Here is a 6,376-nt window from a genome sequence, read left to right on the forward strand (position 1 = left end):
CCTGCCATGTTGGTAAATGGGAAATATTTATAGATAGAATTTATTTCCCATGTTACTCACTTCCTGGTGGCCTCGGTGAGGCAAGATGAACCTGCCATGTTGGTAAATGGGAAATATTTATAGATATTTGTTTTTGTACTCTAACCCCTTTTTCATTATATCCAATTGGTAGTTACAGTTTTATCCCATCGCTGCAACTCCCCTACAGACTCGGGAGAGGCAAAGATCGAGAGCCAAGCGTCCACCAAAACATGACCCCAAGCTGCACTGCTTGCTTAACCCAGAAGCACCAATGTGTCAGAGGAAATACCACCCAGCTTAGCTTGCAGGCACCCGGCCCAGCACAAGGAGTCACTAGAGCGCAAATGGGACAAGGACATCCCAAACCCTCCCCTAACCCAGACAATGCTGGTCCAATTACCTGTCGCCTCATGTGTCTCCTGGTCATGGCCAGCTGTGACACAGCCTGGAATCAAACCCTGGTCTGTAGTGACACCTCAAACACTGTGATGCAGTGCCGTAGACTGCTGCTCCACTCAGGAGGCCCAAAACTGCATTGCAACATACCGAGATCTCTTCTCAGAACTATGCGTAGTCTTATTTACCATTTACTCACTGATGCAAGATGAACCTGCCATCTTGGTAAATTAAAATAATCTACCCATCTCCACTGTGAAGTAATCACCCCATGCAGATTTATTCTCAGAGCTAAGAGTAGGCTGTTCTCATCTGATGCACAGCCCAGTGGCCTTGTTGAGGCAAGATGAGTGGTCATGGTAAATTAGTAAATTGGTAAATTACAATATTCTACCTGTGAACCCAACCAACCATCTGCAGCTATATACAACTATACTGTTGTAACGTCTGCTTCCAACTCACACTCTCAAACACATAGATCCCCTGAACGCAGCTCACTCCCCAGATCCCAATCACCTGAATTCTGATCACCTGTATGTCATTATCACACACTATTCAGTTCAGTTCTTTGCACCCCATCATTGTGAGGAATTGTTTGTTTGTGATACATGTCTAGTTGGAGAGCTGTTGTTCCCTTAATTTAATCCTACCATGTATGATGGTTTTGGCCTACCTCACTAACGTCGCCTTTTGCCTGATTTCCCGGACGATGTTACTATCCTTTTCCCTGCCTGTACTGTTGCCTTTTTGGACCCACTATGTATGGCGGCAGGTAGCCGAGTCGTTAGAGCGTTGGGCCAGCAAACGAAAAGGTTGCTAGATCGGATCCATGAGATGACAAGGTAAAATTCTGTCATTCTGCCTCTGAACAAGGCAGTTAACCAACTGTTCCTAGGACGTCATTCTAAATAAGAATTTGTTCTTATCTGACTTGCTAAAGGTAAACTTTTTTTACATGACCTTCTGCCTGCCGCTGGACCCAGCTACCTGCCTCCTCCTGTGGGCAGTTACAATAAACACCTGCTGCGCTTGAAACCAGCTCTCTGTCTCCCATCGCGTTCATTACAACTGTAAAGTATTCAGAACACTTGACTTTTTTCACATTTTGTTACGTTTATGGCCTTATTCTAAAATGGATAACATTTATACCCCCTAATTAGAAAGCGAAAATAGGCTTTTAGAAATGTTTGCAAATGTATTTAAAATAAAAAACAAAAATACCTTGTTTATATAAGTATTCAGACCCTTTGTAATGAGACTCAATTGATCATCCTTGAGATGTTTCTACAACTTGCTTGGAGTCCACCTGTGGTGAATTCAGTTGATTGGACATGATTTGGAATGCACACACCTGTTTATTTAAGGTCCCACAGTTGACAGTGCATTTCAGAGCAAAAACCAAGCCATGAGGTCAAAGGAATTGTCCGTAGAGCTCTGAGACAGGATTGTGTCGAGGCACAGATCTGAGGAAGGGTAAAAAAAAAATGTCTGCAGCATTGAAGGTCCCCAAGAACACAGTGGCCTCCATCATCCTTAAATATAGGAAGTTTGGAACCACCAAGACTCGACCTAGAGCTGGCCACCCAGCCAAACTTAGCAATCAGGGTAGAAGCCCCTTTTCAGTAAAAGGCATAAAAGACCCTCAGACCATGAGAAACAGGATTCTCTGGTCTGATGAAAGCAAGATCGAACTCTTTGGCCTGAATGCCAAGCGTCACGTCTGGAGGAAACCTGGCACAATCCCTACAGTGAAGCATGGTGGTGGCAGCACATTCCAACAGGACAACAACCCTAAGTGCACAGCCAAGACAATGCAAGAATGGCTTTGGGACCAGTGTCTGTGTGTCCATGGGTGGCCCAGCCAGAGTCTGGACTTGAACCCAATCGAACATCTCTGGAGAGACCTGAAAATAACTGCAGCAACGCTCCCCATTCAACCTGACAGAGCTTGAGAGGATCTACAGAGAAGAATGGGAGAAACTCTCCAAATACAGATGTGCCAAGCTTGTCACGTCATACCCAAGACGACTCGATGCTGTAATCGCTGCCAAAGGTGTTTCAACAAAATACTGAGTAAGGTGTCTTAATATTTATGTAAATGCGATATTTCCATAAATTTTTTATAAATTAGCTGAAATTCCCCCCAATTTTTTTTTGCTTTGTCATTTTGGGGTATTGTGTGTAGATTCATGAGGAAGAGAGAAGCAACTTAGCTACTGACCCATGGGTGTGACAGTCATGACAAAATTAGCAATTACTGCAGGAACTCATATAGGCTTCCGCAATCTCAGAACATTTAATCAAATGTAATGTTGGTAAGCAGCAGAGGATCATCGGCCCATGATCTTGAGGGTGAAGCTGGGACCGATTGCATAGCAGCAGTCTTGCTGGAGTGAGATGGCTATAGTTCAGCGATGGCAAAGCAGCCGCAGCCATGATGAGTTTCAGTGTCTTGTCATTGTTGCCAGCATTAATGTCAAAAAGAGGTTTGCCAGGTGCCGCCTGTGTTCGGTGACTAAACCAATGTTCCCATGCTAGTCTTACATTTTTGGAGTGTATGAGAATATGAATAACATGTGAGTGTCCATGAAATGATCAGAATTTAATCATACAAAGATTAAATGGAGTAAACATTTAGTGCATTTAAAATGAAGAACCCCTAAAATCATCTGGAAAAGCGTTTGTATAAACGCAACACCATTCTGTTAAAAAGAAACTTGAGAGAGGAAAGATACTTTTTTATATGCATGTTGGTCGCTGCACCGTAGCCCATGAAGAGTAGTAGTCAGATGTATTCCTGGGCAAGCAACACGCCGAAGGGTCCCCAACTGAAACCCTGCTATTGGACCATTGACAAAGGGAGGTTGTATTTGCCTGACTAAGATTTGGAATAGAAAATAATACATGGTTATATAAACAGAAAACATAATTTTATTATTTATTTATTTTACCTTTATTTAACTAGGCAAGTCAGTTAATAAAAAAAATCTTATTTTCAATGAAGGCCTAGGAACAGTGGGTTAACTGTCTGTTCAGGGGCAGAATGACAGATTTGTACCTTGTCAGCTCGGGGGTTTGAACTTGCAACCTTCTGGTTACTAGTCCAAAGCTCTAACCACTAGGCTACCCTGCCGCCCCATATGGTGAATTGAGCCATCATTAAACTGCTGCAGCACAGCTCAACCATGACATACCATTTCATAGTATAAAACTACATACAATATACTACTGAACCCCCAAAACAGCAACCAACAGTGGCTATGTTTAAGCAACAGTAATATGTAACTAGCCTAATGTCACTACTGATACTGCTAAGCGGTAGCTGATGCATACACGGCATGCACAAGCATGCACAATAAGAGTGACAATGATCATCTTAAACCTAGGCCTACAATTGTCTACTTGAGCTGTGGGCTAATGTCAAACCTTATATGCCGGTAAGCCATCATAGAAGAATACACACATGCACAAATGTGTTGGTACCCTTAGAGCTGAAATAATGCTTAATTCCTCCTGAAAAGTGAGGACATTTAAATATATTTTATCATGTATACTTGCATGCCTTTGGTATGTCATAGAATAAAGCAAAGAAGCTGTGAAAAGAGATTCATTATTGCCTATTATACAAATATATTCTACAATGGCCTGGACACATTTGTTGGTATCCCTCAGAAAAGATTATAAATAATGGAATTATAGTGATATTTCAAACTAATTTGTTTCTTTAATTAGTATCACACGCCTCCAATCTTGTAATCAGTCATTCAGCCTATTTAAATGGAGAAAAGTAGTCCCTGTGCTGTTTGGTATCATTGTGTGCACCACACTGAACATGTACCAGAGAAAGCAAAGGAGAGATTTGTCTGAGGAGATCAGAAAGAAAATAATAGACAAGCATGGTAAAGGCTACAAGACAATCTCCAAGCAGTTGCAAATATTATTTAGAAGTTTAAGGTTCATGGAACTGGGTGCAGCCACAACAGGAAAGTTAACCTTTTTTGAATGATTGAATTGAATCTGGATTGAACAGAAGGATAGCGCGAATAGTAGAAAATGAACCAAGGATAACTGCCAAAAGAGATACGAGCTGAACTCCAAGGTGAAGGTACATCAGCCAGCTGGTTTCTTCACGCATCGCAGCAACAGAAACAAGCATCTTTCTGGTAAGAAGAAGGGCGGGAGTGTATGCCTTATGATTAACGAGACGTGGTGTGATCTTAACATACAGGAACTCAAGTCCTTCTGTTCACCTGATTTAGAATTCCTCACAATCAAATGCCGACCGCATTATCTACCAAGAGAATTCTCATTGATTATAATCACAGCCGCATATATCCCACCCAAGCAGACACATCGATGGCTCTGAAACTGGAAACCACATATCATGAGGCTGCATTTATTGTAGCTGGGGATTTTAACCAGGCAAATCGGGAAACAAGGCTCCCTAAACTCTATCAGCATATCAATTGTGCAACCAGGGCTGGCAGAACACTAGATTATTGTTATTCTAACTTCCACGAGGCATGTAAGGCCCTCCCCCACCATCCTTTTGGAAAAGCTGACCACGACTCCATTTTGTTGCTTCCAGCCTATAGCTCCCGCGCTCAGTGCTGTTCAACGCTGGTCTGACCAATCTGATTCCACGCTCAAGATTGCTTCGATCACGTGGACTGGGATATGTTCCACATTGCGGCGAACAACAACATTGATGAATACGCTGATTCGGTGAGCAGATTTATTAGCAAGTGCATTGGCGATGTCGTACCCACAGCGTCTATTAAAACATTCCCAAACCAGAAACCTTGGATGGATGGCAGCATTCGCGCAAAACTGAAAGCGCAAACCACTGCTATTAATCAGGGCAGGGTGACCGGAAACATGACCGAATACAAACAGTGTATCTATTCCCTCCGCAAGGCAATCAAACAAGCTAAGCATCAACGGCTCAGACATGAGAGGTATGTGGCAGGGTCTACAGTCAATCACGGACTATAAAAGGAAAACCAGCCCCGTCGCGGACCAGGATGTCTTGCTCCCAGACAGACTAAACAACTTATTTGAGGACAATACAGTGCCACTGACATGGCCCGCTACCAAAACCTGTGGGCTCTCCTTCACTGCGGCCGACGCTGGGTCTCGACCCCGCCCCCTGTGCAACTGGGTCCTGGTCTTCCTGACGGGCCACCCCCAGGTGGTGAGGGTAGGTAACAATATCTCCACCCTGCTGATTCTCAACGCTGGGGCCCCACAAGGGTGCGTTCTCAGCCCTCTCCTGTTCTCCCTGTTCACCCACGACTGCGTGGCCATGCACGCCTCCAACTCAATCATCAAGTTTGCAGACACCACTACAGTGGTAGGCTTGATTAACCAACAACGGCGAGACAACAACTCTTCAACAGCAACTCTTCAACCTCAGGAGGCTGAAGAAATGTGGCTTGTCACCAAAAACGCTCACAAACTTTTACAGATGCACAATCGAGAGCATCCTGTCGGGCTGTATCACTGCATGGTATGGCAACTGCTCCACCCTCAACCGTAAGGCTCTCCAGAGGGCAGTGAGGTCTGCACAACGCATCACCGGGGGCAAACTACCTGCCCTCCAGGACACCTACACCACCCGATGTCACAGAAAGGCCAAAAAGATCATCAAGGACAACACCCACCCGAGTCACTGCCTGTTCACCCCGCTATCATCCAGAAGGCGAGGTCAGTACAGGTGCATCAAAGGAGGGACCGAGAGACTGAAAAACAGCTTCTATCTCAAGGCCATCAGACTGCTAAACAGCCATCACTAACATTGAGTGGCTGCTGCCAACATACTGTCTCAACTCCAGCCACTTTAATAATGGACAAATTGATGTAATAAATTTATCACTAGCCACTTTACACAATGCCACTTTTTTATATGTTTACATACCCTGCATTACTCTTCTCATATGTATATACTGTACTCTATACC

Source organism: Oncorhynchus masou, chromosome 8 (assembly GCF_036934945.1).
Source record: "Oncorhynchus masou masou isolate Uvic2021 chromosome 8, UVic_Omas_1.1, whole genome shotgun sequence".
NCBI lineage: Eukaryota > Metazoa > Chordata > Actinopteri > Salmoniformes > Salmonidae > Oncorhynchus > Oncorhynchus masou.